This window comes from Eleginops maclovinus, chromosome 10 (genome assembly GCF_036324505.1).
Source record: "Eleginops maclovinus isolate JMC-PN-2008 ecotype Puerto Natales chromosome 10, JC_Emac_rtc_rv5, whole genome shotgun sequence".
Classification (NCBI taxonomy): Eukaryota; Metazoa; Chordata; class Actinopteri; order Perciformes; family Eleginopidae; genus Eleginops; species Eleginops maclovinus.
In genome coordinates, this window is record NC_086358.1 from 6310487 (window position 1) to 6324088 (window position 13602).

Below are 13602 nucleotides of genomic sequence, written 5' to 3' on the forward strand. Positions count from 1 at the left end.
TATGCTTAGCTGTCACTCATGTGCTCCTGTCACATTCTCCTCACGCCTGATGTGTCCGTGTTTGTGTGCATAAGAAATGCGATGTCGGAAGAGAGAGGTATTCTGGGAGTCAATCATATCATGGCCGAGAGTGACAGTTGATGGGCCCGCAGGAGGAATTTAGTTTCACAGTACCTGAAAGTGTTTTGTCTCACCGTGTAGGTCTAGAACTGGATTCCTGTGGCGGCTCAGCTCCTGTCCTAAGGTGCTGCCACTGATCAAACGATATATTGACTTTAAGCAGAGCTCTGGATTATGAAGTTAAAATAAAACAAGTTGACGTTCAGAAAGACAGCCTCATACTGTTTTAACCTGTCTGCCTTTAGTGCGTCATTGGTTCTCCTTTTGATCAAATAGGCCATTTGTGGTGAAGATTAGACACAGTTTATACTTAGCAATCATTGTTCTGAAGCAGAGCGGCCTGCTCCAACTTCATCATCCACTCTTCTTGTAAAAGGATACCCTTCACTTTTCTGCACCATTTGCAAGCATGATTGACCACAATTAGGCCAATTACAGACAATTTTAATGACTAGGACAAATTGATGACAGGGTTTATGGGAGCAGCTGTCCTCATTTTCACCATATTGCTCTCATCAGCCTGGACATCACTGAATAAACGGAGAGGCATTGAAAAAGTTGGGGGAAGTTGCAGAGTGGAAATTACCGTACGTGTGTGGAAGCGTAGGCGGGTGCTGGAGTCCTTTTTCTGTGTGAATGCAAGTGTTTGGGTGTGTGTGTGTGCATCTGTGTGTTTGGGTCGGTTGTTGAGTCACGTCCAACGCTGATCTGTAGTCGCCGCTGCGCCAGAGCTGCAGGTGTCCCTCTGCCCCGTCGATTGTGAGCCGCCTCTTTTTCCCAGGAAAATGCTTTCAACCGGAGTTGGGTTACTGCAAAGCAGCACAGACATCTGAGAGATGCCAGGAATTTTCTTCCCCATCAAAGGGGCAGCATTTGGCCATTTTTATATCTGCAATTAAAAAGGGAACAATAAGAAGAGAGAGGGAGTGAGTTTGTGGAGAGACTGAGGACAGACAGAAAAAAGAGTCTGAATGGAGGGAAGAAGTGGAGAAGGAATGTCAGCACCTGCTATGGCTGCATGCGATGCCAAAGAAAAAGCAGCCCCAAAAAAACTGATGAGGTATGATTCTACCCCCGCCTGTATAATGTTTAATAAACCCTTTCATTAAATGAAATGCCCCCTCTTGACCTGAACATGTTGGGGGAAGCACCTTTCCGAGTTCATTAAAGGACTGTGAGGGTAATGTCCACTTTACGCTACCTCCGGTTCACCAGTTTTTTAGACAACAAAAAAGGTAATAGGGGAATTATCCTTGGACTAGCATTCATTAGGTGGACAAAAACACAGTATTTAATGAATGATTAATTCTAACCTTCTGAATGTAAAAAACAAAAAGGTTCTCTAGCTTTGAAAGAGCGTGGACCTACTAGTCTGAAAAGTGAAGCATATGAAAGTGCCTTAAACTTGCATACGTTCAATGGGCCAGCAGGGGGCGACTCCACTGGTCTGATTTGATAGAAGTCTATGAAAAAATGACCCTACATTTTGCTAATGAGTTTATGGTGGGAATTGTTATTTTATAAAATGATGGTCCCAGACGAGAAATACAATAGTTGATGAGACAGAGGGAGTGGATGCCTTGTGATTGACAATTTGCTACTGTCTACAACAGTGTTTAAATGACAACCTGGATTTGGCTCCACACTTAGTTTTCAAACATGTTTTCAGTGAGTCAAAATTAGAATCCCAATTAATATCACAGTTAAGGTGAATTTAGACACATTGCTGACCAAGCTAAGTAGCTGACAATGTTGTTTCCTATGCCCCGTTGGCAGGGCCTTGCTCCTCACTGGCTTTGCACTATTTTACAAATATGGTCACTTCTGGGTAAAAAAAACAAGATGGTGACGGCCAAAAGTAAGGCTTTTTAAGGTTCTTGGGCTTCAGCATTGAAGGCCAAAATCAATGGGTTACGTCATGGTGACTATTTCCATTTTATAGCAACAGTTTATTTTATATCAATTATTGCAGGTTCAAGCTTTATGCGTTTCCTCCGGAGGAAGGAAGAAAGGCTCAATTGCACTTTAGTATTTTTACCATTCTGTTATTGCTGCTTCCCCCAAAGGTCAACAATGATCATCGTAAAGAAGATGACCCAGGTTGTTTTCACTTGGATTTGAGGAAACCATATATTTTATGGATTTTCATTTATAAAAGTGCTGCAGTGCCTCTCAAAAATCTCTGTGCTTCACTTGTTTCCCTTGAAATACGCTTGTTTTATGGGCCAGGAAAAGTCCAACACAGCCCAGAATGAGGCACAACATACACCTGGTTTTTTTTTGAGACTTGTAAAACTGACTGTTCATTGCATTTCCTCTCTGTTAGCCACCTGTACACACTGGCTTTGCTTTCACTTTGCAAAATGTAAGCTGTATATTTTAACCAAAACACAGCAGACTTTAACTAAATGTTCTCTTGGATTTTCCCCAATCACTGACTTTAATGGAGATTTCAATTTTGATCCATGAAATTAATTTTTCGTGGTTGGCAGCGGACAAGTGGTGGAACTTAGTTGATCCTTCGAGTTGGGTGTGACTGTGTTTGGCAAAGCTAGACGAGTCACTTAATGGTCTTTTTTTTCGTACTCTATGTCAAAATCCGTTGCATGCTCCCTCTGTCACTCCCTCCCATTTTGGCTCCCACTCTCTCTCTGTGACTTGGGGAGCTTTCAGTCGGCACATTGCGTGCGACAGCGGTGCTACAGGCTGTAAAGGCACAGTCCAGGAGCAATAACATGACATTGTGCAACGTAGAAGAGTGTTGCCGTGTGTTTCTGAGACAGTGGATGCACCTGTAGCCTTGGAGTGTTTTTAAGTGTCAGTCTCTATGTGTTCTTAAAAGACTTAACCATCTGGATAACGCCACTATAGATCCAGCAAATCGCAGCTTTGCCCGTGACACCGACTTCCATGGCCAGCTCCAACAGGCAGCTGTGTTCTGGCGCCCCATAAACAGAATTCCTGCCTGATTTTACAGTTCTTTCCTTTTCCTTCAAGAAAATGTGGATTAGGAGTTGTGCCTTATAGGTTTTGAGCTGTCAAGCACCCTAAGTCTTTTAGTGGCTTGATCAATGCCACTATTCAAATATTAGAGATGAACTAAAAGGCCAAATTGTTCCAGTAACTTTTCCAATTCACATGGCAACTGTGCAACACAATGCAAAAAAAGGAAGACGTATGTATACCAGCTCTGGGCACGGCGCTCAAGAAAACCTCCATAACGTGAGACATGGTGGTTGGTCTTTGCACACTGGCGTGAAAAAACTGAGAGGCACTATTACTCTCCGTTATACTTTTTAACTTATGAATTAGTCCAAATGAATGGAATATCCCTTAAAATCAGTTTGGTGGACATGGGGTGTTGAGGAAAGACACTGATTGGCTGGTGCCCTGCTGAGATACTGCAGAGGTGGATTTTTATTGGATTTTTTTGGGGGGGGAAGCAGGAAGTCCCTTCGGACGCTATAAAGCTTGCTCATATAAAGAGGTAATCCCCACATAATTACAGGTGGAGTGCTCTATGTACAGACTTATACTGAGAGGGAGGAACCACTACCCCAAGGTCAACCCCCCCATCCAAACTCCCTTACCTCAAACCATGGATGATAAAACACTAATAGGCTGAGGCTAACACACGCTATTGCCAGCAGTTTATTTCCTGGCTATGGTGGTAGAAACTGAGCCTTAACAGGTGGATTCAGAGTCCTTTTCATCAACTGTTTCTAATTAAAAATCATCTAAGAATCAGGACAGCCAAATATGAAAAAGCTCCACTCTAAAAAAAAAAAAAAAAGAGTAGGATTTGGGGTTATGCAAAGACTTCAGAGTGTTGGACATCAAGTTGATGCTTGTGGTTTGACCCAAAGTGGCTGTAGATACAGTTTCCACATCCAGCGGTTTAACTCCGTCCACTAATAGTAACGTTTCTCCTGCATTCTGTCATACCAGACGTGCTGACATGGTCACGGCTAGAGTTACAAACCATCCTGCATAAAACAACACAGTCAGCCGATAATTAAAGGGAAAAACATTACATTAGTTAATACATTAACTCAGAATGTGGTTTATTTTGCCAAGATGATTAAATTGAGAGAAAGGCCGGTTTAATTATTGACTTGAGATTCTTTAACAGATCACGGCAGAAAAGAATAAATATCAGAGCGAAAGAGAGAGATGAAAAACAGACAGGCTCTCCTGCACGTGTGTGTGTGTGTGTGTGTGTGTGTGTGTGTGTGTGTGTGTGTGTGTGTGTGTGTGTGTGTGTGTGTGTGTGTGCACGTCCATGTGTGTCACTGTGTCTTTGTGTGAGAGGGTGTGTAAGAAGAGTCCATGTTTTATAAGACCCTTCCATTGAACAATACATATCCAACCTTTTTTAACAAGTCTACATGGTGTGCTTTTTTTTTATAGACAATCAAAATAAATATCTTTGGTTGCTGCTAAATATTTAAAAATCCACACCGAAGGTTCCCTGGGAAAGACCTGCCCAGCATTGGTTGTTTTAAATATATAAATAAATATCAAATATTTCATTACCTGCCCTCGCTTAGTACCTAAGTGTCAAAATTGAAATTGTTCTTCGAGTTTTGTATATTACTCCAGAGGCTCTAGCCGAGGCTCTGTTAATATTATATATTTGAAGATATTACAGCTCACTCTTGTCTTGGCTTCCCTCTGTCTCTGCAAGTTGATTTACAGACTGCAGCGGTGTGCGACAACAACTACGAATGTTCCTCAAAAATACCCCCGCTCTATTGTACACTAACAATGAGTCCTACACAAACACGTGGCTTTACGGCTCCCCTAAGTATGCAATCTATGGCAGATACAATATTACACATAGCAGTTGCTGTGCTGGCTGCCAGGCGGGATGTCATTCTGTGTTATTGGACAACATATATTATATATTTACATCTTTCTAATCCAAGAGAGAAGTCTTTACCTTTTAGCAGGTTCAGATGGAGACCAGGGTGATGAGTCTAAGCAGGGGGTTCCATTCACTGCACAACCACTGATGCATTGAAACCTTTCAGAAAGACAAACAATAAGATTTAATCATTCAATTTTAGAATAACAAAATACAGTATCGAGATAAGATGTTCAGTGAGCAGCATGTTCTCTATGCAAGAAAGAGAACAGGGGGGAAGAATAGGGGCAGTTGTGGGGAGAGGTATTCCCTAAAAACACTGGAGGCCAAGTGAAATTGAGCCTAATTCCCTGGAATGCCGCTTCCGTCTGGACATGTCGATAAAAATAAAGCTTATTGTGATAGTGTGGGTTCAACCCCCAGGTAGAGTAATGAAAAGAAAACTCCCAATGGGAAAAGCTCAACTTCCACCCTGCTGGCCATGAGCTTGATATTCAGGTGGATGCAAACCAGCAGGAGGGGAAGTGTGTGTTTCTTTGCGCCTTAATTGTGTGTTTGTGTGTATGTTTTTGTGAGTTCAGAATGTTAAGCTGCACACAAACATGCACTTATCCAGTATCGACGGAAGGAAAAGCTGAGGGAAAGTGAATGAAGGGTTGGGAACTACAATATGTATTTAAATGACTGTGCAGGTGTTTGTGGTGCTGAAAGAGGAAATGGGGCTGAATCACAGATAAGTAAGTCCGACATGAATGTACTCTGGAGTCATTCATTTCCTCATACACACAAGGTAAAAATATCAAGAACTACAGCAAGGAGGTGAGTAATGCATGAGTAGGTAATAAGTTATCTGTGAAAGTATGGGATGTGTAACCGGCAGCTATAGCAGCCACAGAGCAGGACAGGCAGACAGCTGCACAGGTCGCTCCGGCTGCAGGCTTTACTAGCCGGCTCAGGTGTGCGTCTATGAAGGGCCTTTACAAGCTGGATGGTGCGTTTAATGAGACCGGCTGCTGGTTCAGATATGCACATGCACACTAACACATAATGAACAAAGACACACATGAAAGAATTATATGTTCTGTTAGAGCTGTCAAACAATAGATATTTATGCCAAAACCTATCAGTGATTCATCAAAGTCATTACACCCACACGTTACTTAGCATGCTGAGTCAGCTAAGTCTTGTGCTAAGCTACAGTGAGCCAAACCAGTTTTGGCTTTAGCTCATAGACTTTATTGAAGGCGTACTGCACTCTCTGGGAAGTCACATATTGGTTTGTGGACTATTGTTTAAAAGCCCCAAATTCAGGCTGCAGCCATATTTTAAAACCAGATGTATGAGAGGTTGGAGAAAAGACTGAAGGAACACAGGTACACAAATGGCAGCCAACCAAAATCTAACTCAATGAAAAACAGGTGAACATTGTGGGATGAGCACACAGACAAAATCCATTGGACACCTGGTAGTGTGACCTGTCAATCACAAGGTTAGCTTCCTTATCGCCTGTTTTACTCAAAGTGGGATTATCATTTTTAAAGTGAACACAATGCTGTATTCATGAAGGCTTCAAACTAGCAGACAATAACTGTGTGAGTGAGAAGTCTGGTGATTTTCTCGTATACTTCTATGTAATTCAGGCAATGCAAAACATGGTAACTTGTAAAGTAACTGTAGCTAAAAGAAAACATAGCATTGTATTTGTTGGCATTCAAGTCTGACACTTCCAATTCTTAGACAAGATCCATGTGAGCTTGCACGACATAAAGGCAAAGGTGTGTGGTTATGATTTAGATTAAAAACCTTCAATATTATGAAATTAAAAACGTGGAAAACGTTTCAAATCTCTATTTAAACAAATGGAATAAAATAGTTTACTTTACAACATGCAGTGTTTACACAACAAGTCTTTTCTATGTCACCTGGAAGAGATCCATGCTTTTAGTTTAAGCAAATGATAAATGCCGTGCGGAGCTTTGTTTGCTGAACGGATCCAACATTCACTCACTGCTTAATTGAATAAACGTTGTTTTACAGGTTGAGTCAGGTCTGATAAAAAAGCTCGGAGAAATGTTTTTACTTGGGAAATCTTGTTGAAAAAAGCAGGGAACTACTTTTGAGTCTTTCAGTTTTCATTTTTTACATTTGGAGAACAAATTGACACATTTTTATAGAATTGTTACCAAAAATGTGTATAAAAAATCTGGCATATGATATAAAATATGTATGTTTTCTTAGAAGTAATGCTGGGTTGATGTGATGAAACTACTTATATGTTCAGGATTTAACCTGACTGAAGGGTTGGCTGACTCTCTGCATGCTGCCTGGGCATCATTTAAACATCATCTAACATTACACTAACATTGCTACAACATTATAGTAGCCCTTCAGCCAGTAGGGTTGATGCTAAGCAGACAGGCAGGCCCAGGGTGTATGTAGGAATGCAAGCTTTTTGTATGTTTGTACTGCCGCAGCTGGGCTTGGCCGCAGGTATGTACAAGGCTGTGAGGTGGAGTACTGACAGTGGGCGGAGGTCCATGCCATCTGCAGCACCGACTGCGCGCTGCACCGTGGGAGAAAAAGCTGAAGGATAGACCGGGCAGCTAGCTTGGCGGTAAGAGATGTCATGACACATAGACAGAGGGAGAAAATGAGGGGAATCCTTGTGCTGCACCAAGGCTGAAGGAGGGGGATGTGGGGAGGCAGCTGTTAGGGATGTAGCTATAAGAGTTGGCAGACAACATCACTGACTAGCTTTGGGTGTTGACAGTAACACTAAAAGTATCATTTGTACATTTGGCAACGGGCTGAGGCAAATTGTCAAATGTACAATCTATTTGAGGGATGGAGATGTTGGTTAATGTTGATCTATTGGCAAAGATTTCCTCAACTCTTTTTGGGTTTTCCACTATCCAGAACTTGTGGATAGTAGTTGGTACCTGGATTTTTTTTTAACATCACTCATGGGTTTCATGGGAGCAAGCTCAATATTAAAGCTGGATTTAAACACTACACCCTACTGATTGGCCAGGAAGAATGGTCACAAACCCGCCATTTTTAAATAGCCAAGCTAACGTGATTAGCATCCGCAGTTTTGATTGTTAATTCGACCCATATTCAAAGCAACACTTACACCACAGGGGATTTGATCAAATCTATTTTCCAATACTCCCTTTTGTGGCAAAATCTAGGAGATGGAGCTCTGTAGCCTGTTTTTTTCCAGTATTCTATTTACACGTCAAGCAATTAAGCAACTATATTATTTAACAGTTCACCTGATGAATTCAAATCCAGCTGTGTTTTTAGCTCTGTTTTTGGTTTCAACCAGCTCACTAGTTTACAAAGGTCAAATGCTTCCATGAAGAATAAAATAATGGCTGACATCAACGGTAGCCTGCGCATAAATTTCTTAAAATGCTACTTCATCATGACATATTCTTCAATGTGTAGCCACCGTTCTTCTCAGAAACAGCTCACCTCTCAGGTATAAAAGTGAGCGCTGCACACAAGTGTAACTTTCCATCTTTCAGGGGGTGGGGCGTATGAGGTGGGGGTATCCAGATGGCCCCTTAATTAAAAGCAGATGGTGGCAGTTAAAAAAAGAATGAAAAAATGAAGGCATGCATGCATTACACTGAGAGGTATAAATATAGCAACCTGGGTAATGACAGTGAGTATACAGCTCATCTTTTGTTTGGAATCACGAGTGTGCACCAATAAAAAACTGGAAAAAGTCAAATAAAAGTTTGACAAATTAAAAAAAGGAGTGCTTTTCTTTTCTGGGGTGCTCCTTAGAAAAGAAAAGCACAACACAACATTTATTTCGCCTTGAAAAAAGCAATTAAAGCACGATTGTGAAATTCTCAAACACACATTTTTGCATTCTCTAAACTCACTAAACTCTTGTTTTGGCTAAACCTCAGAGCTAAACAACCATGCATGTCAGAGAAAATCTTTCATGTCACAAATCTGCTTCAAATTATCTACCCCCAAATAACAATGTAGCTCCATATATTTTCGAAGTAAACTGCTAATGGCTCCGAGTCAACATTAATTCACTCCAAAGCGCTTGAGTCGATCAAACTCCACAGTAGGCCGTGCTAACCGCCGCTGAAAAGTCATAACCACAGTGATTATTGTAGGGCTGGTGTTAGCCATATTGTAGCTCAACACCTTCTAATGACCGTCAGCTTATTGCAGCGCACTTTAAATGTGTAACGCGATACCGCTGTTCACACCACAAACCAACAGGTCTTCAGGGACTTTTCAGAAGGTGTCTTGTAATTGACTCCCAACTAATGTCGCCCTCGACTGACTGACTAAGATTTGTTGAAAGACAAATAAGGTACTAAGAGGAGTTGTGGTTGTAGATTCAAGAGATTTATGGTGTTTCTGGCTTAAAACAAACAGATTTTGTTTTAGAATAGTAACTTTGGCTTGTGATTGTCTTCACTCAACTACAAATTTAACATTTTGTGAAGGTCAAGTATGGTGTTTACGAGAAGAAGACATAAACTGAATCTCTTTTCTCCGTTTCTATTCTTGCTCGCTTTTAATCCCGTTTTTTATATTTGCAATCACACAGAGCTTCAGGAGTCGTTTGCATTCCAGCGAGCTTACGAAGCCCTCTCACCTGGTTGTTATTATGCATGCTTTTTGTGTGGTACGTCCGCCCCGCTCCCTTTCCCCCAATAACCCTATCCTCACCTTAGCCTTGAAATAATAATCATAACTTTGTCATGGCACCGTGGCACACATAGCCCCCCTGCCTCTTGGCCTTCGACCCCAGAGATAACTGTCATTTGTAGGTTTCTAGTGCTGCAGCAGAGCGGATATAGCTGGATTCAGGAGTTAAGTGCTTCTTCATGATGCTGCGTTCAAGTCCGCTGTGTTTTTGATTATGCGCTAAGCTGCTTTATCTCTCTGCAAAATGGCCTGCTTTTGTCAGTGGGCTATGTAAACATCCTATCCTTTATGCATGAACATCAGTGTTGACTTTACAAAGCATGAGGAATGAGAGAAAATATATAGAGAGTTCACAGGAGAGTGCATGCTGGTTCAGTGAGGGTTATCAAGCATTGAAAGAGATCTTAATTTTACGATTTTAGAGTACCGATGTCTTGTTGTCTAAAAGATGCAACAAAAAACACACAAAAGTCGGTTTGAATATATAAAAAAAACACCACACATCTGGCTCTTTCACAATCACTTCGGTGGGGTTTTCCCTGCCCCCATCCCTATCTCGGGTTTCTTGGATCGCTAGGACAGGTGCACATTCAGGTGGAGCATTACTCAAAGATCCTCTCTATTGCTCCTTACTGACAGTCCCATATCTCACAATATCATTGCTCTCGTGTTGTGTGCAACGGTTTGAACCACCTGCATTTAATCAGAAAGAATTGTACAAATGTAGTTGTCCTTTAGCCAGAAACATCAAAGCAAACATTTTCATCCCATCCTCATGTCCGTTATAAATTGCTTTAGTGAGGCTAAATACTTAAGGTTTGACATTCCTAGACAAACTTCATCAAGACAAGCTCAATAGCCGCGCCATATGGTATAATTATCCAAATATGACATTCTTACGTAGTGGAAACTGTGAGGTAAAAATAATCATAATCTGTGAATCAAACAGGTTCACTGAACATTAGGATGGAAATAATTTGTGTAATGCATTTCAGTCCTTATTCCCTAAGGCTGAAATGTACCGTTTTTTAGAGGAAAGGTTTTATGTCTGGTTATGCTGCAAGTGGTTAGGATTTTCCGGCCAATTGCACTGGTATGGATTGCTTTTCCAGTCAGGATTAGTTCCTTTTCTGCCACTGCAATGAATACTTGAAAACAACGACTCACCGACACGTCGCATCCCTCCAAAGCTCTTAAATATTCAACCCCATCTGACACTTCTGCCTGTCAGGAGGAAAAGAAAACAGGAATGGTTAATGCCAGGATGATCCTTGCCCAACATGTCGCCTGTGTCTCTGAGCGCCTAAAGGTCTCAGTCGGCATTGGTAATTCCGAGGTTAATGTGCCAAAGTAAATTGCGAGTGCTTTCTGGTTATACCACATGCAGTGATGCTTGTGTATTGCCATGGCCATAGCCATAACCGCTCGAGAAACAGGAGTAGAGGACAGGAAGTGTGGTTTCCTCTGGTTTTACACAACCATGTCAAGCCTTGGGTCCTACACAGCTCAGCAAGCCACTGAACTGTGACACACACTCATAGGAATTTGCCTTTATTAAAAATGACTGCCTACATCGCTCCTTGTAAGTTTATTTTGGTGTTTTCCAACTGCTGAGGTTGTAATTCCTTTAATAGTCTCTAAATGCTTTTTTTTGCAGATCAGAACCCTCTACACAGTTTAACCTTTGTTTGCCATGCATTTGTGCTTCAACCTGAATCATAATGCACGCAATATTACACAAATGAAGCCTCTATGGCACGAAAACCAGATCTAGTCCTCAGCCCTAACCATCACGCTACCGAGGTGTTTCATTGGCCTGCGGGCGTGGCTGCCGAGTGGCATCTGTCATCAGAGCGTGCCCTCGCTCCACGCCAAGGTGAGTTTATTTGGTTTGATACGTGGTGTGCTGCCCATATTTTCACAGGTGCCTGTGTTGTTGAACCAAGAGCCTGATTCCTGCTTTCCCTGGCAGACACAAGGCCCTGGTTGTCCAGAACTTCCTCTGGTGGACGGGGGGAGGAAGGGTGCCCCTCTCCTCCCTTAGGAAGCCCTCCTTCAAAAGATCCCTTCTTAAAATCCTACCGCACTATCTCTCTTAATCGATCATTTGGGGTTGAGTTAATGTACGTGTAATTGACATGTTTTATTTTGAATACTTTGGGATGAATTTAAACTACTTTTGTGCGAGTGCTCTGATTTAACGGGGCACTATTTTCTTCGGGGAAGCAGCACAGTTGGATATTGGTTTTTAAGAGTACCCAAGTCAGTAAATGACAAGTATTTATTGGGCCATTGAGTGATTGACTGTCAAAAAGCAATAGAAAAAGCAACATGGTTCAAGTCTTTCACTCTCTGACTATTTTTTATACTACATCAACACGTTTAAGTGCAAATATCCATGGCCGTATTAAATATGTTGTAGGGATAATGACGGAGGAGCTGTCGTTACCTGTGATGGGTCTCGAGCAAGGGTGTCCTCCTGGCAGAACCACGTCCTGCTGAGCAGCTGCAGTCGAGTCACGCATGAGCTGGCTGAGGCTTCGAAAGGGACGCCAAGAGCAGGTTACGGCTTGCAGAAGGGGGGGAGGGAGTTTTGGCAATCATCAATTCAATATTTTGTCCCATCTAAAACCCTGATGATGATTAGCCAATGGGAAGGACTGCCGTTATATTTAAGGGTTTCTACAGTAGGTGATATCTGGCTCACGACTCCCTCCTACTATACTCAATCCATCCATCCATCTTCTCCCGCTCATCCGTCAGGGTCGTGGAGGTAACAGCTCCAGCAGAGAGCCCCAAACTTCTCTTTCCCTGGCCACATCAGCCAGCTTTGACTGGGGGATTCAAAGGTTCTCCCAGGCCAGCGAAGAGATATAATCCCTCCACCTGGTCATAGGTCTACCCCTCGGTTTCTTCCCAGCTGGACGTGCCTGGAACACCTCCCTAGGGAGGTGCCCAGGTGGAATCCTCACTAGGTGCCCAAACCACCTCAACTGGTTCCTTTCAACGCGAGTCCCTCCCAGATGACTGAACTTCTCACCTTATCCCTAAGGGAGATGCCAGCCACCCTATGGAGAAATCCCATTTCGGCCGCTTGTATCCTTGATCTCATTCTTTCGGTCATGACCCATCCTTCATGACCATAGGTGAGGGTAGGAACGAAAATGGCCCGGTAGACAGAGAGCTTTGCCTTCTGGCTCAGGACTAAACTCAATGAGTTCTGAAATTGCATTTGGGGATCTTTCTGTATCCCCAATTTAGATGGTGAAGATGGTTTCCCTTAAAACATGGTTGCAATTTTGTTGTAAAGTATCATCATTTTAAGGAGACCAGTCAGCTCCATGACAAGAAGAAGCACCTCAAGCTCTGTCTAAGCACTGTAGATCTTCACTTGTCTAACTGTCATAATCGTGACAAAGACAACAGTTCCCACCGCTATGGAGAAGCTTCCAGGTCCTTGACATGAGAAGTGGACTCAGAGGAAAAGAAAAAGTCTCAGAATGGAAACTTTTCATTTCTCTGGGGGATAATGTGGGCTTGCATCGAAGCGTGACAACTAAAGTCCTGCTGAACTGTGGGGCTTGATGACATCTCAGTCTGGACCCATCACTGTCGTCTCTGGGGGGAAAGCTACTGTCTCCACAAAACCACAAAGTTCACTTTTAACACATTTCATGAACCGCTAACCCAACCGAAGTTCCCATCCTGACATGTGGTCTCTGTTCTCCATGTCATTCTCTAGTCACTTTCCTTTCCTTTCTCAACCCCTTTTTCTAACCCTGCTTGCCCTTTCTCGTTTGAACCCTCCCTCCTTCGTTCTCTCTGTCTGTCTTCACAGATAAGTAGGCATCCCTCACCTTTCACATAACATCACATGGTAGCAATCAGAGCGGGCTTTGGCAGACAAATTAGGGCAGTTAATGTGGACC